Consider the following 27,062-nt stretch of genomic DNA (forward strand, 5'->3'; position numbering starts at 1 on the left):
GCGAACAAACGTATGTATCCATTGGTTGTAGCTTCTTCTCTTGTGTTATTGTATTTCTGTTGTAACCCCCTTTTAAGTAAATAATTGTTGCTGGGTTGGACCTCAACATTACATATACAATTGGTGTCGCATTTCCTTTCCTGTTAGGGGTTATAAAGTGTATTCCGCTGCACGTGTAGCTACATTGTGCTTACAGAGTGTCGGCATGCTTATGCAACATGTACGCATTTCATAAAGGTTTAACTGACACACGATTAGAGGTTGCAGCAGCCTGAACATTTGTGTATTTAAGGTATTGCTCTTTTCCTGAAAGTTAATCAGACTTAACACCGCTCAGCACACATCTCTCCCCCCGCTCAGCACAGCACAATCTGGGCCGAGCGAGGAGGATCCGCTCATTTCACCCATCAGGTGAAATGAGCGATGTGTTAGATTGTGCCTGCGTGCAGGCCAATCTAACATTGGCGATAGCGCCGCGCGGGCCGCGCATCGCTATCGCTGTGGGGCATACACACAAGAGATCCATGCTTAAAATCTAAGCAATCTAGTCAGATTGCTTAGACTTTAAGAACGGATCTCTCCGTGTGTACCCCCCTATCGTCTGCCGGGTCCAGACTCCAGCACGTGTCCCACGTCCCAGTGCTCCCACCTTGCCTGCAACATCCAGCAGCAAGAGCTGGTGGGCTGTAAATGGTGACTGTTAGTAAGTAAAAAATGTTTTTTTAGGTGTTTGTTTTTAACTGTTTTTAATTTTTATTTTATTAGGCCTGTCTGTTCCCCTGTTTATAATATATACAGTACTGTATATTATATTTTTTATAATGGGTCTTGAAATGTGATCTTGGTTACATATTATGCAGCTGCTTTGTAATATGCATACCATGTGGTATTGTAGACGGTTGGTGCATGTGCTACATTATTTTTATTTATCTATATGCTTTTGTCACCTGTTCATTATGTCTAATGTTATCACCGCTGGAACTGTCATGCATTTATGATGTTGCTGGTGACAGCGATGCGTTGCTGGATACCTGACTATTCTATAGTTTTTTTTTTTTTTAAATTTATGTTTAGGGTTAGTCTATGCATATGCCTCTAATTGCTCTAACATTATTACGTGTGCACACTTTTGGATAACATAGTTTTTGACCGTTTCATACATGCTTAGCATTGGAATTCAGCTTAGCATCAGTTGTTCTCTATTGCATAATGTTAACATGCAGTGTTTTATCATTGCTCAGTTTGAAGATGTGGGATGTTACATTTTATGTGTTTTGCGTTACCATGACAATGTAAAAACTGTTGGACGTGCATCGCATCTGTACGCGATGACGTCATCCTGCTGCGACTGGTCTCTGGACCGGGATTCCCGTGCCAGAGACCGCGGCCAAGCCGAATGTGTCTGTGTATGTCCACTGGGTTTAAAAGGTATGTTATTGTCTATTTGTGTTGGTATTCCTGACAAAAATCCTACCATGGATTGAAACATTGATACACCGCATGCTGCGTATGTGAGTTTTATTTATCCTAGTCTCTGAGTGCCGCACCTCTGCTCATATACATGCTCCTTTTGTGAGGGCACCGAATACAGTATATATATATATATATATATATATATATATACGAACAAGGCAGTCGGCACTCAAAGGGTTAAATTCCACAACCAGCCTCCGTGCCACAACCGAAAGTTCTATGCACAACACCAAAAAGGAACGGCACTGGAGGCAATGTATTTCCAAAAAAATGCTGTGTATTGAAAGCGACAGCTGTTTCAGGGCAATAGCCCTTTTCTCAAGCAACCACACCAAATACTGGACGGCCGTTCTTGTCTAGTTACCGGTACTACAGCCGTAGATACAGTGCGGCTGATCGCGGCGGACCCCTGGGGCGGACTTAATAGCATTGCTCCCCATGGCTGACGAAGGGGTGGTTTGCGTTGATGTTTCACTGGCATAATCTTACACGGCGAGGCTCAGGAAGGCACGCGACTTCCGTTTTTACCGGAAGTGATGCGCCCGGCCATAGATTCACATGATTCACCTTTTCATTAGCATACAGGTATATATAGGGGGCCTGGGAGGCTGTATGCAGGTCCTGGTTCCTCTCTAAATGCTGCTGATGATGCTACTGCTGTCTTGACTGTTCATTGTCTGGCGTGTACATTGAGAAAGGTCCTGGCGTAGGACCGAAACGTTGGTGAGCCCTCTCTGTATATTTATACTCTCCTGTGACATGAAGTTACATGGAACCAAACTTCTGAATAGATAACTGCATTATTTACATCATATCGCGCAAGTCTGGAGAGTGCTCTCTTTTTCCACTGGTATGTGGGGAAATACTGTATTATATATATATATATATATATATATATATATTAGTGATGAGCGGATTCGGTTCCTCGGAATCCGAACCCCCCTGAACTTCACCCATTTTACACGGTTCCGAGGCAGATTCGAATCTTCCCGCCTTGCTCGGTTAACCCGAGCGCGCCCGAACGTCATCATCCCGCTGTCGGATTCTCGCGAGATTCGGATTCTATATAAGGAGCCGCGCGTCGCCGCCATTTTTCACTCGTGCATTGGAAATGATAGTGAAAGGACGTGGCTGGCGTCCTCTCAGTTTTATTCAGGTGGCTGCGAATATCTGTGCTCACTGCTTTATTGTGGGGACTGGGGACCAGCAGTATTATATAGGAGTACAGTGCAGAGTTTTGCTGACCAGTGACCACCAGTATTATACGTTCTCTGCCTGAAAAACGCTCCATATCTGTGCTCAGTGTGCTGCATATATCTGTGCTCACACTGCTTTATTGTGGGGACTGGGGACCACCAGTATTATATAGGAGGAGTACAGTGCAGAGTTTTGCTGACCAGTGACCAGTGACCACCAGTATTATACGTTCTCTGCCTGAAAAACGCTCCATATCTGTGCTCAGTGTGCTGCATATATCTGTGCTCACACTGCTTTATTGTGGGGACTGGGGACCACCAGTATTATATAGGAGGAGTACAGTGCAGATTTTTGCTGACCAGTGACCACCAGTATTATACGTTCTCTGCTGAAAAACGCTCCATATCTGTGCTCAGTGTGCTGCATATATCTGTGCTCACACTGCTTTATTGTGGGGACTGGGGACCACCAGTATTATATAGGAGGAGTACAGTGCAGATTTTTGCTGACCAGTGACCACCAGTATTATACGTTCTCTGCCTGAAAAACGCTCCATATCTGTGCTCAGTGTGCTGCATATATCTGTGCTCACACTGCTTTATTGTGGGGACTGGGGACCACCAGTATTATATAGGAGGAGTACAGTGCAGAGTTTTGCTGACCAGTGACCACCAGTATTATACGTTCTCTTCCTGAAAAACGCTCCATATCTGTGCTCAGTGTGTTGCATATATCTGTGCTCACACTGCTTTATTGTGGGGACTGGGGACCACCAGTATTATATAGGAGGAGTACAGTGCAGAGTTTTGCTGACCAGTGACCACCAGTATTATACGTTCTCTGCCTGAAAAACGCTCCATATCTGTGCTCAGTGTGCTGCATATATCTGTGCTCACACTGCTTTATTGTGGGGACTGGGGACCACCAGTATTATATAGGAGGAGTACAGTGCAGAGTTTTGCTGACCAGTGACCAGTGACCACCAGTATTATACGTTCTCTGCCTGAAAAACGCTCCATATCTGTGCTCAGTGTGCTGCATATATCTGTGCTCACACTGCTTTATTGTGGGGACTGGGGACCACCAGTATTATATAGGAGGAGTACAGTGCAGATTTTTGCTGACCAGTGACCACCAGTATTATACGTTCTCTGCTGAAAAACGCTCCATATCTGTGCTCAGTGTGCTGCATATATCTGTGCTCACACTGCTTTATTGTGGGGACTGGGGACCACCAGTATTATATAGGAGGAGTACAGTGCAGATTTTTGCTGACCAGTGACCACCAGTATTATACGTTCTCTGCCTGAAAAACGCTCCATATCTGTGCTCAGTGTGCTGCATATATCTGTGCTCACACTGCTTTATTGTGGGGACTGGGGACCACCAGTATTATATAGGAGGAGTACAGTGCAGAGTTTTGCTGACCAGTGACCACCAGTATTATACGTTCTCTTCCTGAAAAACGCTCCATATCTGTGCTCAGTGTGTTGCATATATCTGTGCTCACACTGCTTTATTGTGGGGACTGGGGACCACCAGTATTATATAGGAGGAGTACAGTGCAGAGTTTTGCTGACCAGTGACCACCAGTATTATACGTTCTCTGCCTGAAAAACGCTCCATATCTGTGCTCAGTGTGCTGCATATATCTGTGCTCACACTGCTTTATTGTGGGGACTGGGGACCACCAGTATTATATAGGAGGAGTACAGTGCAGAGTTTTGCTGACCAGTGACCAGTGACCACCAGTATTATACGTTCTCTGCCTGAAAAACGCTCCATATCTGTGCTCAGTGTGCTGCATATATCTGTGCTCACACTGCTTTATTGTGGGGACTGGGGACCACCAGTATTATATAGGAGGAGTACAGTGCAGATTTTTGCTGACCAGTGACCACCAGTATTATACGTTCTCTGCTGAAAAACGCTCCATATCTGTGCTCAGTGTGCTGCATATATCTGTGCTCACACTGCTTTATTGTGGGGACTGGGGACCACCAGTATTATATAGGAGGAGTACAGTGCAGATTTTTGCTGACCAGTGACCACCAGTATTATACGTTCTCTGCCTGAAAAACGCTCCATATCTGTGCTCAGTGTGCTGCATATATCTGTGCTCACACTGCTTTATTGTGGGGACTGGGGACCACCAGTATTATATAGGAGGAGTACAGTGCAGAGTTTTGCTGACCAGTGACCAGTGACCACCAGTATTATACGTTCTCTTCCTGAAAAACGCTCCATATCTGTGCTCAGTGTGTTGCATATATCTGTGCTCACACTGCTTTATTGTGGGGACTGGGGACCACCAGTATTATATAGGAGGAGTACAGTGCAGAGTTTTGCTGACCAGTGACCACCAGTATTATACGTTCTCTGCCTGAAAAACGCTCCATATCTGTGCTCAGTGTGCTGCATATATCTGTGCTCACACTGCTTTATTGTGGGGACTGGGGACCACCAGTATTATATAGGAGGAGTACAGTGCAGAGTTTTGCTGACCAGTGACCACCAGTATTATACGTTCTCTTCCTGAAAAACGCTCCATATCTGTGCTCAGTGTGTTGCATATATCTGTGCTCACACTGCTTTATTGTGGGGACTGGGGACCACCAGTATTATATAGGAGGAGTACAGTGCAGAGTTTTGCTGACCAGTGACCACCAGTATTATACGTTCTCTGCCTGAAAAACGCTCCATATCTGTGCTCAGTGTGCTGCATATATCTGTGCTCACACTGCTTTATTGTGGGGACTGGGGACCACCAGTATTATATAGGAGGAGTACAGTGCAGAGTTTTGCTGACCAGTGACCAGTGACCACCAGTATTATACGTTCTCTGCCTGAAAAACGCTCCATATCTGTGCTCAGTGTGCTGCATATATCTGTGCTCACACTGCTTTATTGTGGGGACTGGGGACCACCAGTATTATATAGGAGGAGTACAGTGCAGATTTTTGCTGACCAGTGACCACCAGTATTATACGTTCTCTGCTGAAAAACGCTCCATATCTGTGCTCAGTGTGCTGCATATATCTGTGCTCACACTGCTTTATTGTGGGGACTGGGGACCACCAGTATTATATAGGAGGAGTACAGTGCAGATTTTTGCTGACCAGTGACCACCAGTATTATACGTTCTCTGCCTGAAAAACGCTCCATATCTGTGCTCAGTGTGCTGCATATATCTGTGCTCACACTGCTTTATTGTGGGGACTGGGGACCACCAGTATTATATAGGAGGAGTACAGTGCAGAGTTTTGCTGACCAGTGACCAGTGACCACCAGTATTATACGTTCTCTTCCTGAAAAACGCTCCATATCTGTGCTCAGTGTGTTGCATATATCTGTGCTCACACTGCTTTATTGTGGGGACTGGGGACCACCAGTATTATATAGGAGGAGTACAGTGCAGAGTTTTGCTGACCAGTGACCACCAGTATTATACGTTCTCTGCCTGAAAAACGCTCCATATCTGTGCTCAGTGTGCTGCATATATCTGTGCTCACACTGCTTTATTGTGGGGACTGGTGACCACCAGTATTATATAGGAGGAGTACAGTGCAGAGTTTTGCTGACCAGTGACCAGTGACCACCAGTATTATACGTTCTCTGCCTGAAAAACGCTCCATATCTGTGCTCAGTGTGCTGCATATATCTGTGCTCACACTGCTTTATTGTGGGGACTGGGGACCACCAGTATTATATAGGAGGAGTACAGTGCAGAGTTTTGCTGACCAAGTGACCACCAGTATTATACGTTCTCTGCCTGAAAATCGCTCCATATCTGTGCTCAGTGTGCTGCATATATCTGTGCTCACACTGCTTTATTGTGGGGACTGGGGACCACCAGTATTATATAGGAGGAGTACAGTGCAGAGTTTTGCTGACCAGTGACCAGTGACCACCAGTATTATACGTTCTCTGCCTGAAAAACGCTCCATATCTGTGCTCAGTGTGCTGCATATATCTGTGCTCGCACTGCTTTATTGTGGGGACTGGGGACCACCAGTATTATATAGGAGGAGTACAGTGCAGAGTTTTGCTGACCAGTGACCACCAGTATTATACGTTCTCTGCCTGAAAAACGCTCCATATCTGTGCTGCATTGTAGTATATAGTAGGAGTACAGTGCATAATTTTGCTGACCACCAGTATATAATATATAGCAGTACGGTACAGAAGGCCACTGCTCTACCTTCCTCTGTGTCGTCAATTATACTATCCATCCATACCTGTGGTGCATTTCAGTTTTGCACAGTTTGCTGACCACCAGTATATAATATATAGCAGTATGGTACAGAAGGCCACTGCTCTACCTACCTCTGTGTCGTCAAGTATGCTATCCATCCATACCTGTGGTGCATATCAGTTGTGCGCAGTATATATAGTAGTAGGCCATTGCTATTGATACTGGCATATAATTCCACACATTAAAAAATGGAGAACAAAAATGTGGAGGGTAAAATAGGGAAGATCAAGATCCACTTCCACCTCGTGCTGAAGCTGCTGTTACTAGTCATGGCCGAGACGATGAAATGCCATCAACGTCGTCTGCCAAGGCCGATGCACAATGTCATAGTAGAGAGCATGTAAAATCCAAAAAAATAAAGCTCAGTAAAATGACCCAAAAATCTAAATCAAAATCGTCTGAGGAGAAGCCTAAACTTGCCAATGTGCCATTTACGACCCGGAGTGGCAAGGAACGGCTGAGGCCCTGGCCTATGTTCATGGCTAGTGGTTCAGCTTCACCTGAGGATGGAAGCACTCATCCTCCTGCTAGAAAACTTAAAAGAGTTAAGATGGCAAAAGCACAGCAAAGAACTGTGCGTTCTTCTAAATCACAAATCCCCAAGGAGAGTCCAATTGTGTCGGTTGCTATGCCTGACATTCCCAACACTGGACGGGAAGAGGTTGCACCTTCCACCATTTGCACGTTCCCTGCAATTGCTGGAAGGAGCACCCGCAGTCCAGTTCCTGATAGTCAAATTGAAGATGTCACTGTTGAAGTACACCAGGACGAGGATGGGTGTGGTTCATCAAATCGACAGTGTCTAGGTCGACAATGTTTAGGTCGACCACTATAGGTCGACAGTCACTAGGTCGACATGGATGGAAGGTCGACAGGGTTTCTAGGTCGACATGTGCTAGGTCGACAGGTCTAAATGTGCAGCGAGCACTTTTCGTGTTTTGGTTTTGGATCTGGATCCCTGCTCGTGTTTTGGATCTGGATTGGTTTTGCCAAAACCACCCTTTCGGGTTTTGGTTTTGCTTTTGGATCTGGTTGATTTTTGAAAAAGACGCAAAAACAGCTAAAATCACAGAATTTGGGGGTAATTTTGATCCTACGGTATTATTAACCTCAATAACATTTATTTCCACTCATTTCTAGTCTGAACACCTCACACCTCACAATATTGTTTTTAGACCAAAAGGTTGCACCGAGGTCGCTGGGTGACTAATCTTAGCAGCACAAGTGTGCGGCACAAACACCTGGCCCATCTAGGAGTGGCACTGCTGTGGCAGACAGGATGGCAGTTTTAAAAACTAGGCCCCAAACAGCACATACTTGACAATGTACTTCACTTTAATTTAATTTAAACTTGACAATGACTTCTAAAGAATGCGCTGCAGGTGATGTATAAGGGAGGATGTTCCAAGGTGGTTAATGTCCTTACCTGTACTTATTAGGGATTGACAAAGGAATCAGATGGATTGACACCTGTTGTCTGGATTGTGGAGAAATAATTCAATACCGAAGCGGTGGCTTTTTTGGTATTTTGCCCAGGCATGACAATGGGCTTTTTCATCCCATGGCCAACAACTGGTGCCTTATTCAAGCAAATCACATCACCATCAGAATCCTCATCGTCAACTTCTTCCGCAGCACCAGCTACACCCATATCCTCATCCTGGTGTACTTCAACAGTGACATCTTCAATTTGAATATCAGAAACTGGACTGTGGGTGCTCCTTCCAATACTTGCAGAGGGCATGCAAATGGTGGAAGGAGCCACCTCTTTCCATCCAGTGTTGGGAAGGTCAGGCATCGCAACCGCCGACACACTTGGTCAGTGCCGTAACTAGGCATTTTAGCGATGTGTGCAAGAAACGGCATTGGCGCCCCCCATGCAAGATAGGGGCAGTGCGTGCCGTAGACGCGCAAAAAATATATAGGGCGTGGCTTCATGGGGAAGGGGAGTGGCCACAAAATAATACCAATTCATAGTACGGTGCACAGTAGTCTCCATTATTCAAATTACGCTGCACGGTAGCACCACTACACCAGGTAGGGCCCCTTTTACACATTACAGCAGACAGTCCCCCTTTTTACACATTATGGTAGACAGTGTCCTCTTTTTACACATTACGGCAGACAGCGTCCCCTTTTTTACACATTACGGCAGACAGCGTCCCACTTTTTACACATTACGGCAGACAGCGTCCCATTTTTTACACATTACGGCAGACAGCGTCCCCCTTTTTACACATTACGGCAGACAGCGTCCCCCTTTTTACACATTACGACAGTGTCCCCCTTTTTACACATTACGGCAGGCAGCGTCCCCTTTTTTACACATTATGGCAGACAGCGTCCCCTTTTTTTACAAATTACGGCAGACAGCATCCCCATTTTTACAAATTACGGCAGAGTCCCCCTTTTACACATTACGGCAGACAGCGTCCACATTTTACACATTCCGGCAGACAGTGTCCCCCTTTTTACACATTACGGCAGCCAGTTCCCCTTTTTACACATTGCGGCAGATAGGTTAGCGAAATAGAGAGAGAAATAGAGAGAGGGAGAGAGAGAGAGAAAGAGAGAGAGAGAGAGAGAGACAGAGAGATATACTTACCATCTCTCCCCGCTGGCAGTCAGGCTCCTTGTGCTGACAGCTCCGGATGCAGGGGAGAAGGAGGAGGAGGAGGGAGGGGGACTGGAGCCGCAGCAGCGCTATGTAATTGGTAGTAGCGCCGCTGCAGCTGTCCCCTCTCCTCCCGTATTGGCTGCCCGGCGCTGCTATGAATGCTGGGATGCGGTTCCTTCATCCCAGCATTCACAGCAGTGCCGGGCAGCCAATACGGGAGGAGAGGGGACAGCTGCAGCGGCGCTTCTACCAATTACATAGCGCATGCTGCGGCTCCAGTCCCCCTCCCTCCTCCTCCTTCTCCGCTGCTACTCTCTCCTCAACAGTGCGGCGCACACAACAGAGGCGGCATGTAATGAGTAAATTTGACTCATTACATGCCGCTGGCTGTTGCGCCCTCAGGGCAACTGCGCTGTGTGCTAGGCACACCTGGCACACACGTAGTTACGGCCCTGCACTTGGATCTCCTTGGGGATTTGTGATACCATCTTAGAACACACAGTTCGTTGCTGTGCTTTTGCCAGCTTAACTCTTTTCATTTTTCTAGTGGGAGGATGAGGGCTTCCATCGTCATGTGAAGCTGAACCACTAGTCATGAACATAGGCCAGAGCTTTGGCTGTTCCTTGCCACTCCGTGTCGTAAATGGCATATTGGCAAGTTTAAGTTTCTCCTCAGACGATTTCAATTTATATTTTTGGATCATTTTACTGAACTTTGGCTTTTTGGATTTTACATGTCCTCCACTATGACATTGGGCATCGGCCTTGGCAGATGACGTTGATGGCATTTCATCGTTTATGTCATCATGACTAGTGTCAGCAGCTTCAGCACTAGGAGGAAGTGGTTCTTGATCTTTCCCTATTTTATCCTCCAAATTTTTGTTCTCTATTATTTTTTTGGAGTTGTATAACAATATGTGGCACAGGAGAGTGTACCCCCACACAGGGCAAACCTTGCAAAAATTATTTGGATTAAATATTAATAACCCCTTTATTTGGAGTAAATAATATACAGCACAGGACAGCACCACTGGACTTATACGGCAGTATCCCTGGACTTTTTTACGTCAGTATCCCTTGACTTATACGGCAGTACCGCTGGACTTATATGGCAGTACCCCTGGACTTATACAGCAGTACCCCTGGACTGGACTTATACGGCAGCACCACTGGACTGGACTTATACGACAGCACCACTGGACTGGACTTATACGGCAGCACCACTGGACTGGACTTATACGGCAGTACCGCTGGACTTATACGGCAGTACCCCTGGACTTATACGGCAGTACCCCTGGACTGGACTTATATGGCAGCACCACTGGACTGTACTTATACGACAGCACCACTGGACTGGACTTATACGGCAGCACCACTGGACTGGACTTATACGGCAGCACAACTGGACGTATGGCAGCACAGGACACCACCACTGGACTTATGGCAGCACAGGACACCACCACTGGACTGATGCAGCACAAGACAGCACCACTGGACTGGACTTATGCAGCAGTACTGGACTTATGGCAGCACAGGACACCACCACTGTGACTGGACTGATGCAGCACAAGACAGCACCACTGGACTGATGCAGCACAAGACAGCACCACTGGAATGATACAAATGAGCAGGTCACCTCCACACGTGCCACGCCACTTTCCCACACAGACCCCGAGGAGACACGTCCTCTTGCTACACTCTCCGGGACTATAGTGAAAATGGCAGCGATGCGCAGCTCTTTATATGGAATCCAAAACCTGCGAGATTCCGACAGCGGGATGATGACGTTTTGCCTCGTTCTGGTTTCCGAGTCTGGTGGGAAAACCCGAGCCAGACTCGGAGCGTGAAGTTTTGGTGTGTAAGATAAATAGCATATAACGGCTGGTGCCCTCCAGTAGCAGCAGAACATGTTGCCAGAAATATATTACCAGTCGGCAGCACTCATGGCTCCTATACCAGGGAAGGATGCACGGATGTACACCATGGGAGTATGCACAGATGTACACCAGGGCAGGGCCGGATCTAGGGAGGGGGGAGAAGGGGCCCCCCCTAACACAGTCATAGCCACGCCCACTTTTGAGCAGAAGAGAGCTCTCCGGGGAGAGCCTGAGGCAGAACGATGTGCTGCAGCTTATACCACAGCAGCACAGAGGAGCCAGGAGAGCAAGGGTTACAGAGCATTTACCCCTCACTTGCTAATAAATACAATTACCCCATAGCACAGTCACATGTACATAGAACAATCACAAAGCTCTATCTCAGTCTCACTCAAAAAGTTCAGTCAGAATTAAGAGAGGAGGAGTTAGGATTGCAGATGGGAGGAGTTGGGACTGTAGAGGGAGGAGTCAAGATTAAACAGTAAACCGCCCCCCCTAAAGAAAAGTCTAGATCCATCCTTGCACCAGGGAAGGGCTTTGTAGCGGCATTAGCATGAAGATGCAGACCCAACTGCAGCAAAAGGTGCAAGTAAGGCAGTGTCTGTACGTATGAGCCCGCCCTCTTAACAGACCCCGCCTCCATGAGGGCTGCTTCCAGAAATTTCCCGGGCTGGTTTTCTATCCCAATCCGCCCCTGATGGCCAGCATTAGATACCTTGTTAAGAAGCTCCATTTCTGCATAGCAGAGACTGGTAGTTACTTTGGGTTTGTGGACACACTAGCCGATCACAAGTATGGCATTTAAGGAGAGTTCTATCAAATAATCACAATCATGTGCAACAAATAACTTTATTAACTAATGAGTAGATTTTTGAAAACTGCAGATAAATGGAGATTTTCTATTTTTACATAGGGAAACATCGGGGTTGATTGTGTAGGCGATGTACTGCCATTTTTCTACCCCCCCCCCCCCCCCCGTTATTCGCCTCCACATGCTGACTACCTGTCAGTCACCTCGTGAATAAATCCTCGGTGCGTGCCCTATCGTAAATCAATCTCTCAACTGCCTGCAACATCGACGTTGCGCAAATCTTTGAATCAGGCCCATCATTTGTAAATCACCATAATAAAACTAAGGAATATGCACTTTTAAAACTAATTCTGCTTAGGTTTTATTTCTTTTTATTTTATTTCACATATTATTTTGCGTTTTATTCAGAAGGTGTGTAACGCCAGGTCAAACCAGCAAATTAAAATGAGCAGATATGTACATAGCTATTAAACAGTAATACATAAATATAACTTGCTGCAATTTGGTCAGTCTGGTTTATTAGAAACGTAAATCTTTCTTGCGTGTATTGTTTTAAAATAATTTAGAAAAATAATAATATAAAAAATTCCATTACAAATCCTGGGTTCTCAGTTCCTTTGAGGGAATCTACTATACATACATTCCATATGATGCTATGTATGTGGAATCTAATATATGTGGATCAATTTCTTTTTCTCTGTTTGGGATGCCTGCATGAAAACATTTGTATTGTTTAATACTTCTGCTTAGCCATTTGCCAATTTTTTGTGGTGCATTTTTGAATAATAGCCGGCCTATTAACATGAAAAGATACAGCTATGATTAAAAAAAACAGAGACTGGGTTCTTTTGTCATCTGTAATTTAATGACTTAATGAACTCATAAAGAGTGGATTTCCTTTCCTATTCCCTACTTATTTTTGACGGAATGGTCCATTAATAAACATAGATTATTTTTATGAAGACCATTACATTTTCGAATTTTAAATGGAAAATTATGAAGAATAAAAAAAAGTAGGAATGACAGCAGTGTTCATCTGTGTTACTTTAATTTCCTTCATGCTGAACTAAGGCTAGTGACATGTGGTCAGGTGAGGCAGAGCCTTTCCTGTCACACTCCAGTATACTCCAGAGTTTTGACTAACTATAAAAATTATATCAAAAATTCAAAGAATATATCATAAATATCTTCTTTGTATAATTCTAGGAATTTTTGTAGTCAAAACTCTGGAGTATACTTGTTAAAGACAGGTGAGGCAGTGCCTCCCCTGCTTACCTTGTCCACACATCTCTGATCAAAACTCATCAAATTTATTACAGTATATAGTGCTGCACCTTTGTGTAATGACCATATGAACCCTCAGGTTCATATAGTGTATGTGTGTAAATCTGGCTCTGATACTACCCAGTGCCTCCCTAGCCAATTACCTCAACACACATCACTGACTAAAGGTGCATACACACGGTGAGATTCTGCCTGAAGTCCGATTTTGACTTTGCGATTTCCTTTCATCACCCCGGATCCCAGAACCACCAATATTGACTATACACATGGGGGGTAATTCTGAGTTGATCGCAGCAGCAAATTTGTTAGCTGTTGGGCAAAACCATGTGCACTGCAGGGGAGGCAGATATAACGTGCAGAGAGAGATAGATTTGGGTGTGGTGTGTTCAAACTGAAATCTAAATTGCAGTGTAAAAATAAAGCAGCCAGTACTTACCCTGCACAGAAACAAAATAACCCACCCAAATCTAACTCTCTCTGCACATGTTATATCTGCCTCCCCTGCAGTGCACATGGTTTTGCCCAACTGCTAAAAAAGTTCCTGCTGCGATCAACTCAGAATTACCCCTATGGTGCACATTTGGCTATGTACAATTTTGACTATACTAGAAACTAGATTGTACACAATATAGTAAAAATTTCCATACTTTGCTTAGTCTATTTTTTCTTGCGATACCGACCCTGCTGGAGCGCGTATCGGTATCGCAAGCTGTGTGCACAGGGTGCTATATGTGCTAACTTTTCTATATAGTCAAAATCGTAAGCAAACATTGCATTGTGTGTATGCACTTTAAGGTTACATACAGCAAGCAACAAAAAGCATGCTGCTTATATGTTGCTTACTGCATAGTTTTCCCTACTAACTGTTATACAGCCCACAATAGAATACCATGAAATTAAGTGATGCTACACAAGCGAGTCACTTTACTGAGCACATATGGACTGGCATGCTGATTAGTCTGATTATATCTTCGGTACTTGTTAATTATAAGGGAAGTGCAGTGGCTACTCCAGAGTTGGGACTGCAGCACAGTCCAAAATTCAAATAGGGAAGACACACCAACTGCCAGTGAGTCCCGGACAGCGATGTTGGCAGTGTTTGAAGTGGCAGTTACTGTGGCTCCCCTATTTAAATTTTGGACTGTGCTGCAGCCCCACCTCTGAAGCCGCTGCTGCACCACTACTGTAACTCACCAGCGGTACTGTGTGAACTACTGTTTCACTTTTCATATTTCATGCTGCCTGGCTTTTACATTACTGTGTATTAATAACTTTACAGGTTTTCTACTCAGCTGTTTCAAATAGTGTTTTTTTTTAAAAAGCTCATATGTAAAACCATGGACAGCCAGGCAAGTCTGGACTATGGGAAAGCTATTTTTTTAAAAAATCTGCCACCCCCTAGTTGACGTGAAACTTTATTAGCTGACTTAAGTCAGTCAGCTGGTGATTTGAAACAGCGGCTCGTATGGCAGTACTAGTGGAGTACCAATGAGAGAGGACACAGATATTTATGACTGAGGAGCTGACAATGTTGAACAAAAAATCCTAACTTGGTCTTGAGAAGACGAAGAGCTGCAGACAGGAGTGCTTCCCCGACCAGCCAGAGGTCAACTGCAGACTACGCAAATAAAGACAAAGAATATCAGCAGTAGTTGAAGAAAGAAGAGGGTAGGAAGAAGAATCACAGGAGCAGGGAAGAAAAAAGAGGGGGTGGGGGTATTTGGCCGTTGAATAAATATTTAAGGGGTGGGGAAGGGCATCATTTGAAAATCAAAATTGTGTCCTAACGTACTTAATGCATGTCCCTAGAAAAAGTGTTGTATAACAATTATATTACATTGAGGGGCATATTTATTATCAGGTTTAGACCTGATAATTACAATTTCTTATCACCGCTTATCACTATACCTTTTTGTATTGAAGTTTATTGATTGCAGTCCATTCCTCTTCATGAAGGTTGCTGTGAACTTTGCTGGTGTATCTGTAAGCCAGTGTTGTAGCCAGAATCCTTCAATTTCATTTGGGTACCATCAGTGTGTTTTCTAAAAATATCTTTGTGCATTGTGACACCCTTTTGCCTTGTGTATTCAAATAAATGTGTGCTATCCCTTTTATTCAAGCATGGATATTCGTAGCTGAAAACATGTTAATAGAGGGCTAATCCTTCAGGGAACAACTCAAAAGTTCTATCACTGCCTTTTTTCATGTCCAGAAGATGCCTGTTTGTGTAGGAATATAACCAATGTCATCATCATATGGTTCAATATGACTCGTGCCCCCTGTGTCCCTCCAGCCTCCTCCCCTTTATGTGTCTCCAGACTCTTGTCTTTCCAGCCTCTGCCCCCTTTCTTTCCAACTTCCTTCCCCCTGTGTCTCTCCAGTCTCCTGTTCCCATGTCCATGTCCCGTCACGCCGGCCTCCTGCCCTGTCACTTCAGCCTCCTGTCTTGGGACAAACTGCATCCTGCTGTGGTAAGATGGTAGGGGGTACCAGCTACTAATTTCTTAAAGGTATGCAATACCACTTTACTTGCACCACTGTTAAATACACGCACACACATATATATATATACACACACGTATATATACATATATATATATATATATATACATACACACACACACACAGACACACACACACACACACACACACACAGACACAGACACACACACACACACACACACACACACACACACACAGTATATACAGTACTGTGCAAAATGTTTAGGCAGGTGTGGCAAATATGCTGCAAAGTAATAATGCTTTCAAAAATAGAAGTATTAATATCAATTAACAAAATGCAAAGTGAATGAACAGAGGAGAAATCTAAATCAAATCAATGTTTGTTGTGATCACCATTTGCCTTCAAAACAGTATCAATTCTTCTAGGTTCACTTACACTTGCACACAGTTTTTGAAGGAACTCGGCAGGGAGGTTGGTCCAAACATATTGGAGAACTAACCACAGATCTTTTGTGGATGTAGGCTTGCTCAAATCCTTCTGTCTCTCCATGAAATCCCAGACAGACTTGATCATGTTGAGATCAGGGCTCTGTGGGGTTACATTATCACTTCCAGAACTCCTTGTTCTACTTTATGCTGAAGATAGTACTTAATGACATTGGCTGTATGTTTGGGGTTATTGTCCTACTGCAGAATAAATTTGGAGCCAATCAGATACCTCCCTGATGGTATTGCATAATGGATAAGCATCTGCCTGTAATTTTCAACATTGAGGACACCAACTCCATTTGCTGAAATGCAGCCCCAAACTTACATGGAACATCCACCATGTTTCACTGTTTTATAAGACAGGGGATAATTATCCCTGAAATAATTGTGCGCTGTACATTAAAAAAACAACAACAAAAAAAGTGTAGGTGTGGAGTTTATATTAGTAATTAGTAAAAGATAATAAATAAACACCTGTATAACATCACTCGCCTAATATAACTTTTTATATCTCTTAATTGGTTAACTAGGCTGCTCCTAAGGGCAATCCAGTGGCGGATCTAGACTTAACTTTTAGGGGGGGGCGGTTTAAGCATGATGACCACTCCCACTAATCATAGCTCCTCCCACTTTGAACTGTCCCTCCCGTTCGCTTCTAAAATTTCCTATTGTTGCCAGTTATTGAAGAGAACCCTGCACACTGGTGATACAGACTGGCGAATTGCCATTCCTGCATGCATCTGCACATTCGTAGATCACACATGCACAATCATGCAGACCAGATTTGGGCTACCAGTCCACTTTCAGAGAAAAAAAAAAAAGTGAAATAAATTTACTTTAGCAGGAAAAAATGCTTTATATAAATACTCATTTCTTTTAATAGATCCTGTGATGGCATAAGTAATAAGACAACAATGGTACACACAGTAGCGGATCTTGCCACGGGCAAGCAGGACTTTTGCCCGGGGCGCCGCCTTCCGGAGGGCGCCGCACCATGGCAAGATCCGCTGCTGCTGTGGTGCCCCCCGCTGCCCTGCTGTCCGTTGTGAAGGGAAACTAGACGCTACGCGTCGAGTTTCCCTTCGTGGGCTGCCCGCTGTGAAGGGAAACTAGACGCTACGCGTCTAATTTCCCTTCCTTGAGAGGACCTTCACTGTAATGATGTGCGGTGCGTGTTGACGTCATCATGCACCGCACAGCAAAGGTCCTCTCCACGAAGGGAACTAGACGCTTAGCGTCTAGTTTACCTTCATGGAGAGCACCTTTGCTGTGCGGTGCGCGATGACGTCATCGCGCACGCACATCCTACAACAGTACAGGGGGCGTAACTGACCACGCCCCCTGTATGAAGCCACGCCCCCTAATGCCGCCCGGGGCGCCAGAAGCACCAAAACCGGCCCTGGGTACACAGTATAGCACACATTATGAGCTGAAATTCACATTATACCACACAGAATGAGCCGAAATTCACATTATACCACACAGAATGAGCCGAAATTCACATTGTAGCAAACAGAATGAGCCGAAATTCACATTATAGCACACAGTATGAGCCGAAATTCACATTATAACACACTGAATGAGCTGAAATTCACATTATAGCACACTGAATGAGCCGAAATTCACATTATAGCACACTGAATGAGCCGAAATTCACATTATAGCACACTGAATGAGCCGAAATTCACATTGTAGCACACTGAATGAGCTGAAATTCATATTGTAGCACACTGAATGAGCCGAAATTCACAATATAGCACACTGAATGAGACGAAATTCACATTATAGCACACGGTATGAGCCGAAATTCACATTATAGCACACTGAACGAGCCGAAATTCACAATATAGCACACTGAATGAGATGAAATTCACATTATAGCACACTGAATGAGACAAAATTCACATCATGCCACATGGAATGAGACAGCAGGGACATAGGGACAGGGAGAGTGATAAAGGGATAGGGAAAGTGACAGAGGGACAGGGAAAGTGACAGCAGGGACATAGGGAGTGACAGAGTGACAGGGAAAGTGACAGCAGGGACATAGGGAGTGACAGAGTGACAGGGAAAGTGACAGCAGGGACATAGGGAGTGACAGAGTGACAGGGAAAGTGACAGATCTAGACCACTCACCTATACACACAACGAGGCAATTACAGGCTTTAGCTCCTCTCTCCGTGCCCACTCCTCTGCTGCTGTAAAAATGGCACCAGCCTGCCCCTGAATAAAACCTTGGCGTCCACAAATGCCCATTGCCTACTGCGCATGACAGTGTTTGTCATTGCGCAGAGGCATCATATCACTGAGGAGGAGGAGGAGGAGCCGGAGCGGCTGAGACAGAGTTGTATCTATGCTTCCTTCGTGATCAGGACCTGGAAGGTCCTCTTCATGAAGGGAAACTAGACGCTACCGCTGGGACGGGGGACTGGGGAGCCGGGCGCGGCGGAGAAGACAGTGGGTAACACACTGCTTGCTCCGGGCTCCGGCCCCCTGCACTTACTAGCCTCTCCCTCAGTCAGACTCTCAGCGGCGGCGGGCGCTGCGGGCTGTGTTAGTGCTGCCGCAGCCCGCAGGTCCTGCTCGTCGCAGTAACTGGAACTGGCCCCTTTTATCCCACCGCAATATGTGTAGGGGGGCGTTCGCCCTCTTCGCCCCTGTCTGTATCTGCCACTGGGCCAATCTGGATGCCTTCTAACAAGATAATAAACAGACTATTTGCAGAACCAAACAATTAAGGAGTGCCTTTATAAAAATAGTTAAATTTATTAATAGCATTAACACTCGTTCACTTTATATTCTAACAATCACAATAAAAGCAGTGCAGGTGTGATACTGTTACCACTTAATTTTGGCCAGTGTTGCAGTCCATTCGTAAAGTTTGTAGTTACTCTGTCCTGATTAGCAGGCCCGGCGCTACCCGCTCAGCAAAGGGATGCAGTGCAGGTAGGCGCCGGGCAGGAGAGGCGCCTTCACTGCTCTGCATCCCTGCTGAAGCGCCGTTCTGTCCCCTTTGCTGTTGCTGCTGCTGCTGGCTGCTGCGCCTGCCCTGTCACACTGACAGGCAGCCGCAGCAGCGCCGGCAGCATGACTCCTTCTCCTCTCTCCCCTGTGACAGTGAGAGTAGTGTCAGTTTTTTGTCTGACAAAAGGGGGTGGAGCTACATGGACCAATGGGGCGGAGCTATACGAACCAAGGGGGCGGGGCTACACAGAACCAGGCTAGCAGACTGTGAAAGATCTGGCCAGCAAGATTGTGGTAAGGGGATTGTGGTGTGTGTGTGTGTGTGTATGTATGTATGTATGTGTGTGTTTGTATTTATGTATATATGTATGTATGTGTATATCTGTGTGCAGGGCCGTAACTACGTGTGTGCCAGGTGTGCCTGGCACACAGCGCAGTTGCCCTGAGGCGCAACTGCCCGCATCCTTTGCCTAACATCAACGGCATTGTAATGAGTCAGTTTGACTCATTACAAGCCGCCTGTGACTGCGTGCGAGCACTGCCGCCGTCGAGGAGCAGTTCCGGGGGCAGCCGCAGGAGAGGAGGAGGAGGGAGGGGGAGAAGGGAGCCGCAGAAGCGCACGCTAATTGGTGGCGGCACCGCTGCAACTGTCCCTCTCCTTCACATTGGCTGCCCACGAATGCTTCCTCCCTGCTCCTGGCGCACTTCCAATGTAAAGGAGAGGGACAGCCAATGTGAAGGAGAGGGACAGTTGCAGCGGAACCGCTGGCAGCACGTCATAGTTGCCTATTACTGCCCGCTGCCCGCAAAGGTTAAGCGATCCCCCGTATTCACTAATGCCCCATCGTGAATCCGGACTGCGCATGTGTGAGTCCAGATGGGACGGGGCGGAGCCTGCGCAGAAGAGCAGCCGCAGGGAGAGATAGGAGAATAGTGTGTCCCAGCCACCGGGATCCATGCTGTATCTCTCTGATCCTCACACACCATCAGAACTGGATCCAGAGACCCATCTCCGCTGCTGCTAACAGGACATAGAGGTGACTGGGCTGGCTAAGTGTGTGAGGGAGGTGGCTGGTTTCAGGGCTGTGGTATGTGTGCTGAGTGCAGGGCTGGTGTGCATAGTGTATGGAAGGTGGCTGTGGTGTACTATATGTGTGCTTGGTGGAGGGCTGTGGTGTATATGGCTGTCGTAATGTGTAAAAAAGTGCACGCTGTCTGCCGTAATGTGTAAAATAGGGACGCTGTTTGCCGTAATGTGTAAAAAGGGGGACGCTGGCTGCCGTAATGTGTCAAAAGGAGGACGCTGGCTGCCGTAATGTGTGAAAAGGGGACTCTGTCTGCCGTAATGTGTAAAAAGGGGGACACTGTCTGCCGTAATGTGTAAAAAGGGGAATGCTGGCTGCCGTAATGTGTAAAAAGGGGACGCTGTCTGCCGTAATGTGTAAAAGGGGACGCTGTCTGCTGTAATGTGTAAAAAGGGGACTCTGTCAACTGTAATGTGTAAAAAGGGGACACTGTCTGCCGTAATGTGTAAAAAGGGGGACGCTGGCTGCCATAATGTGTAAAAAGGGGGACACTGTCTGCCGTAATGTGTAAAAAGGGACTCTGTCCGCCGTAATGTGTAAAAAGGGGACGCTGTCTGCTGTAATGTGTAAAAAGGGGGACGCTGTCTGCCGTAATGTGTAAAAAGGGGGATGCTGTCTGCCGTAATGTGTAAAAAGGGGGATGCTGTCTGCCGTAATGTGTAAAAAGGGGGATGCTGTCTGCCGTAATGTGTAAAAAGGGGAATCTGTCCACCGTAATGTGTAAAAGGGGCTCTACCTGGTGTAGTGGCGCTACTGTGCGGCGTAGTTTGAATAATGGAGACCTACTATAATATGTAATATAAATTGGTAGAATTTTGTGGCCACACCCCTTCCCCACTAAGCCATGCCCCAATATTTTTTGCGCGGACCTGCTTCGCGCAATGCCCCTACATTACATATGGGGGGGGGCGATGCCCTCTCTTGCACACAGCGGTAAAATGTCTAGTTACGCCACTGTCTGTGTGCAGGGCCGTAACTAGCATGTGTGTGTGTGGGCAGAGTTCACATCCATAGGCTTGCACGGATCTCCTGCAGCTCAGGGGCCCAAGAGGCCATGGTAACCCCCCAGCCCTGCATGTAAAGTATGGGAGGGCGCAAATTTATATTTTACAGGAGGGCGCCGAACACCCTAGCACCTGCCCTGACACTGGTAAGGTATATATGAATAGTCCCACTTTGATTAGTATTGGGATGAAGGAAATATCATGCTCACCCCTTTTTTTGAGGTAGATCGATCCTGTATTAATCACCAGTGTGTGCGCTGATTCCCGTCGATGGCATAGCAGAAAAAAGGTGTTCCAGGCGGTGGTTAGTAATTCCCTCTTACACTACAATATGAAGAAAGGCACAGACCACGTCCGTAGTCACCGTATCTGCTGACGGGGCTTTTCAAGGCACAGCGGCTATCGATGGAGAAATATAGTATGGAACCAGTGAGTAACAAAGGAGATCTGGCTCTGGTTGTGCAGCCAGATGATATCAGCAACGGACCTGCAGCAGCGGCAGCCTCAACGCGTTTCACTGTTGCCTGCAAACACTCATTATTGTATCACTCTCTAGCCCTTTGTAGAACAAACTGCCTTCTTTTACAGACAAATATTTAAAATTTTGCCTCATTAGTCCAGAGCACTTGATGCCATTTTTATGCACCCCAGTTCCTCTGTTTTCATGCATAGTTGAGACGCTTGGCCTTGTTTCCATGTTGAAAGTATGGCTTTGACCACAATTTTTCCATGAGCCCCCTTCTGGACAGACTTCTCTGAACAGTAGATGGGTATACAGTACCTGGGCCCCACTGGTTTCTGCCAGTTCCATGCTGATGGCACTGCTGTACATCTTCCGATTTTGAAGGGAAGTAAGCATGATGTATCTGTCATCTGAAGTTTTCTTGGCTGACCACTGTGTCTATGGTCCTCAACGTTGCCCATTTCTTTGTACTTTAATTCTGAGAAATAAAGGCAGGTACTTATGCATCATGCAACACCATCAGAAGGCATCTGATTTGCTCCAAATGTGTTCTGCAGAAGGGCAACAACCCCAAACACACAGCCAATGTCATTAAGCACTATCTTAAGCATAAAGAAGAACAAGCAGGCAGCCAAAAGACAGCAGCAAGTGGCAAAAAGACATCAAAGAAGGTACTGTAAATGTGGTGGCTGGAGAGACACTTGTGTGGGCTGGGGCCAGAGTCTACCGGGATTCATTCATGTTGTTTGAGATATTATATACTTTTGTAGTGTGCACTATTTTAACAATGTTCTGGAGCTGGGGCTGCAGAGACACTTCTGTGAGGCCATGCCCCTTTTTCAAAAGCTTCCAAATGGGGGGTAGGGGGTGCACCAGACAAAATCTTGGTTAGGGCACAAATTGGTCAGGGTCGACTGTGGCCATGCTGATAGAATAGAGCAGTGGCATCAGAAGGCGAGTGCAGGGGGTGCGGCCCGCACCCAGGTATCACCCACAGAAGGGGTGACACCAAGTGCTGGCTCTTCTGCAGTGACAGGAGCCGAGTGCTGCAGTGTGATAATCCTCTGCCGCACTCAGCTCCTGTCACAGAAAAGGAGCCGGCACTGCACGCTGCCTAGTCCCCGGGGGCAGCCAGCATTTCCAAGGAAGCTGGATACACCCCCCGGAGTGAAGAGACCCGCAAGACCATGCCCTTTAAATTAGGCCATGCCCCCGCCCCCCTTTCATTTGGTCACGGCTCCGGTGGGGTGAGTGTGGGAAGAGGGGGGGGGGGGGTGTAGTAATGCAGAGTACGCACCGGGTGTACCCACACATGGTGATGCCTCTGGAATAGAGTCTACCTGCAGTGTTCCAGGAGTCAGAGGATCATGTGCTGAATTCCTCCCCACAGGTACTCTACCAATCAGCGTGTATTAAGCGCCTTTAATTAGAGCTCAGCACATGCTCCTCTGACTTCTTTTCTGAGCTTCATTGGATTGACCCAACACAGTGAGAGCTGCAGAGACCATTTAATAGTGCACTGCAATGCGCCCAGCCTACCTAACCCCCTATCGGTAATCTCTGATCAAGCTGAGGTTCAACAAAATGTGTTGGATGGATACTGCTCTCCTGTGGATATTTACTAGAGGCATCATAGTCAATGCCGTTTAATAAATTTGGTGGTTTGGCTTTGAAAACAGCACATCATGTGTGACGATTTGCAATCACCAAAGAAAACCACTGCTTAAATGTCAATCAGAACACTATGAAGAGTTATAATTCAAAGGCTATGCACCCACATGAAAACATTATAAATCTGGAAACTCAATTCTTTCTGAGAATTGGGGAAGCCAAATCACACACATTTGTAATGGATTACCTTTTACTTTAATAGTTTAATGTGATACTTTGTTCAGTGTATTGAATGATTTAACATTTCAAGTAAAGTTTTCCAAGCTCATGGGGACAATTAAATCTGTAATATAGTAAGAGGCATCAAACATAAGTGTTAGGCAGGTTTAGGTCAAGATAAAAATAAGCCGTGACCTACTATAATAAAAAAAAAATCATTAGATTTTGTGTGCTTGGGATCAAGGTTCTTTACAATAAGTGCAGATCATTCTTTAAGAATGTGCCTTTCTAATATATATATAAGGTCATTCTTTGTAAAGTATTTCTTAAACATAATCACAATTAAATTACTGTTCAATAAATGTAATGTGAGAAGCAGCCAAAGTAAACAGGAGAATGCAGCCTAAGCTATAACTCAAGTACTCTAAAAGCACTTCAGCCTATATGATATTATCATGCCATAGATATGTGACTCTTATAGACTGTGGTCAAATAGATTATAATATGTAGTGTAAAGACGGACATCAAAACTGTATAGTGATTGTGACCTTGTGGTTAATAGCAATTATACTAACAAACCTTTACAATAACCACAGTATTCTATATTTGGCTACTTTCCATGAGAAATAAATAAAAACATAAAAAAATTTTTTTGACAGAAATAATGATAATTACATTTAACGTTTTAGTTCCACTACTAGTACTTCCCTTCATTTTAATAGTATTATATGTCAAGCTTAATTGATTACTACGGAAAACTGGTTGTACTGTATCATTTGTAGCATTTAGGTTCACAATTTATGGGCTGGTTCCCACAAATAAATCTCCATACCATGAAATATATTTTTTCCTTACATTTTTTTCACTCATATCTAGCCAGGGTACTGAAGTTGATTCCAAAACTTTATTTGGGATCACAGGATTAGAGTGGAGAAATATATAATTGTATATTGGAAACTCCACCTATTATACCTCAGTTGGAAATAATTTTTTAATTGAAGAGGATATTTATTGAGACATGGTGATCCACATTTATACTGCCTCTGATGAAGCTGTGATACACAGGGAAACGTGTTAGCCAGTTTATCTCATGAGCTGGTGGTTGTTTAGTATTACTGGTATCTGCTTTTTTTTTTTGCATGGGATTACACCCTGAACAACACCTATAGCTATTGGGCTATACCATCAATAGAAGGACATTCTGGAAGGACATTTTTCATCTGATTCCATATTCAACCATTTCTACCCTTTGGTGACCACACTGAGCTACAATCATAGCGGGACTGCCCAGAGCTGCGGAGAAATGCACATTTCTTGGCTTCTGTTACCAATACATAGTAGTAAAGGATGTAGTATGGCTGACCGGCGGGCTCCTGACCGCCGGTCAGCTTACCGACGCCGGGATCCCGGCAGCATACCGACGCCGGGATCCCGGTGGGGAGGGGCGAGTGCAGCAAGCCCCTTGCGGGCTCGCTGCGCTCGCCACGCTGCGGGCTCGGTGGCGACCTGCGGTCGCCACGGGTTCTATTCCCACTCTATGGGTGTCATGGACACCCACGAGTGGAAATAGTCCCTGTTGGTCGGCATGCTAACCATCGGGATACTGAGCCGGCGGGATGGTGGAGGAGGTCATGTGACTGTCGGTCAGCAGACCGCCGGTCACATGAATACCACCCATAGTAAACTATGGGAGAAGATATATTATTTTAATATCAAAGCCTGGACTTAAACTGGACAAAAAACTGAAAGAAAACATCTAACAACACAAATAACAACAGATGAACTGCTTACCAATATCAATTGTATGTGCAAATTTATCACCCTGCAACTTTCACACTGTGAACACTATGCAACCCATTTGCAGAAAGGAACATATGTAAGATCAAGTTTCCATACATAATCAGGATCACAAAGATCTTCATTGACACAATTGTGAGTTCACCTTCTTATCACACCTTACAAATCCTGTCTGTGTAACCTGGACAATGGGGGTCATTCTGACCTGTTCGCTCGCTGCTTTTTATCGCAGCCGAGCAAACGGGTACCCACTGGGCATGCGCCAGGGCGCCGTAGTGCGCCGGTGCATGCCAGATGGCCGAAGGCCGTAGCTGGGCTGCGATCGCCTCTGCCTGATTGACAGGCAGAGACAGTCGCTGGGTGGGAGGGGGTGGAGCAGCGGCGTTTGGCTGCCGTTTAATGGGCGCGGTCTGGCCAACGCAGGCGTGGCCGGACCGTGCGGGAAGCGGCCTGCAGTGGCTGCGTGATGTCATTGCCGGCCCCCCCGCAGAAGTGCAAAGGCATCGCTGTGCGCTGTCTTTGCACTTCTGCGGGGGGGCCGGCACTGACATGCGGGATGGACTAGCCCTGTGCTGGGTTTCCCCCCGCATGTCAGTGTGAATGATCATAGCTGTGCTAAATTTAGCACAGCTACGATCATCTCGGAATGAGGGCCAATAACACTGTATTTCCATGTTTTTGACACATTTACATTTTTTATTTATCCTTCAGTTACTTGTATGTTTACTTGCAGTATTCACAAACATCTTCATGCACATGCTGAACCTACTGTATATCATTTTGTCTTTACACACTTGTAAATCCAGTCTGAATTACCTTTGCTTTTTGCCTACCCTCACATGTCCTCTCATTTCTAACACCTCCTTCATCTTCAAGTTCTGCAACTACATAAACTTTCTGCTTTAACCAAATTACTGCCTCTGAACACTTCCAACACTATCCTTTCACCTGCATTTCTGTAATCCTACTGCTCTGTTCATCTTACAACCACCACTCTTATTTCCAAATTTATCATACTGTTTACCTCATCCACACTACAGCATGTCTATCTAGCCTGTAACTATCACCCCCCAATACTCCTTGTCTACCCTATCCTTTTCTCTGCCCCCTGTTCCCACCTCTATCCTTCTCCCCTAGTCTCCTACATTTCCTCCTCTCTCCCCTCCTTTATCTCCCATCCACCCAACTGCCTCACTTCCACTCCTCCCCTGACAACCCACTGTCATTCACCTCTACCCTACCTTGGACCCAATTGTCCACCACTCTGCCCTGCCCACTCCCTACTACTCTTCCTACCTCACCTCATATCCCTCTACACCACACTTTACTCCCTTCTTGCTCAACTACTGCAGTGTCCCTTCCTAGCTCAGGAGCCAGCACCCTCACTACACCCTCTGTATCCCTGCCTTCTAAATGCATCTTACCTCATTGCTACTGTAACCCTGATAATCTC

General features: G+C 45.8%; 1 long non-coding RNA gene across 1 annotated transcript in view; it reads left to right on the forward strand.

Moving 5' to 3' along the window:
• Positions 1–1,350: 1,350 nt before the first annotated feature.
• LOC135050605 (uncharacterized) overlaps positions 1,351–27,062 on the forward strand; it is a 131,442-nt gene continuing 105,730 nt past the window's right edge. Inside the window, exon 1 of the long non-coding RNA XR_010241693.1 lies at positions 1,351–1,428. This is a non-coding gene — a long non-coding RNA (uncharacterized LOC135050605). The remainder of the gene's footprint in view (positions 1,429–27,062) is intronic.

The sequence above is a fragment of the Pseudophryne corroboree genome, chromosome 2 (assembly GCF_028390025.1).
Source record: "Pseudophryne corroboree isolate aPseCor3 chromosome 2, aPseCor3.hap2, whole genome shotgun sequence".
NCBI classification, from domain to species: domain Eukaryota; kingdom Metazoa; phylum Chordata; class Amphibia; order Anura; family Myobatrachidae; genus Pseudophryne; species Pseudophryne corroboree.